Consider the following 1,277-nt stretch of genomic DNA (forward strand, 5'->3'; position numbering starts at 1 on the left):
GAAATTAGGCCTTTATCAGAAACATTTACTGTAAAAACTATTTCCCATCTTTCTGCTTTCCTTCTGATCTTGGTTGAATTGGTTTTGCTTGTGCAAAAACTTTTTTTGTTTAATGTAATAAAAATTATCCACTTTGCATTTCATAATGTTCTGTATCTCTTGTTTGGTCATGCATTCTTAACTTCTCCATAGATCTGGCAAGCAAGCTACTCCTTCCTCTCCTAATTTGAAAAATATGAAATGCTTCATAAATGTGCATGTCATCCTTGCCAGGGGCCATGCTAATCTTCTCTGTATCATTCCAATTTTAGTATATGTGCTGCCAAACCCAGCACTTCCTCACTGTTTTGTGATCCTATTTATTAAACACTAAACTTCTATATACATCTGCTTCTGTTTCATCTAATCCATTCTGCCGAGCCATCTTTCTAGGTTTTACGCAATGTCGACTGGAATTTATAATGATTAACAATATAATTTGAGATTTAGGACTTTTTTTCTTTTTCATAAATTTAGATGATATCCTTGATCTTTTGTTATTCTACATGAATGTTGTAATTATATTTTTAAAGGCTGTGAAATGTGCCATTGATATTTGATTAGCAAAGCATTAAACTTACAGATGCATTTGAAAATTATTGACATGTGTATTATCTTGATCTAACCACAAATATTGAATATTTCTCCAATTTCTTAAGTCATCCTTTATTGCTGAAAAATTGCTGCACTGATATATTAATGATGATAATTGTTTTACTAATATTTCCTACATCTTTTAAAATCTGGCATGAATCCAACATGAAAGGAATTATTATTATTATAAATTACTTTGAGTTCTTTACCAGCATTTTATTTAATTTTTTTGTTGGTATTCTTTAGTAACAATGATCTGTAGTTCTTTTTATCTGTCTTATTCTCCTAGTTTGGGAAACAGGACCACATTTGTCTCAGAGAAAAATTGGTTAGAGTACCATCTTTTGATTTAAAAAAAAAAACAGTTTGGGGCAGCTAGGTGACACAGTGGATAGAGCACTGGCCCTGAAGTCAGGAGGACCTGAATTCAAATCCAGCCTCAGACCAAACACTTGACACTTACTAATTGTGTGACCTTGGCCAAGCCACTTAACCCCAATTGCCTTAAAAAAAAAACACAGTTTACATAACAATAGCTGTATTCATCCTTTAAATATCTTACAGAATTTACTCATGAATCTGAGTTGGTTGATTTTTAAATGAAATTTAACTAATATTTTTGGAGTTAATTTAGACTATTATGT

At 31.5% G+C, this 1,277-nt stretch overlaps 1 non-coding gene across 1 annotated transcript; it reads right to left on the bottom strand.

Annotated features, from left to right (window-relative positions):
• Positions 1 to 229: 229 nt before the first annotated feature.
• Positions 230 to 335, bottom strand: LOC144455252 (U6 spliceosomal RNA). Its single transcript, XR_013483971.1, has one exon. It is a non-coding gene; the product is annotated as a U6 spliceosomal RNA (small nuclear RNA).
• Positions 336 to 1,277: the final 942 nt, after the last annotated feature.

The sequence above is a fragment of the Phascolarctos cinereus genome, unplaced genomic scaffold (genome assembly GCF_003287225.1).
Source record: "Phascolarctos cinereus isolate Bilbo 61053 unplaced genomic scaffold, phaCin_HiC Scaffold_1;HRSCAF=81, whole genome shotgun sequence".
In the NCBI taxonomy this organism is placed as follows: Eukaryota; Metazoa; Chordata; class Mammalia; order Diprotodontia; family Phascolarctidae; genus Phascolarctos; species Phascolarctos cinereus.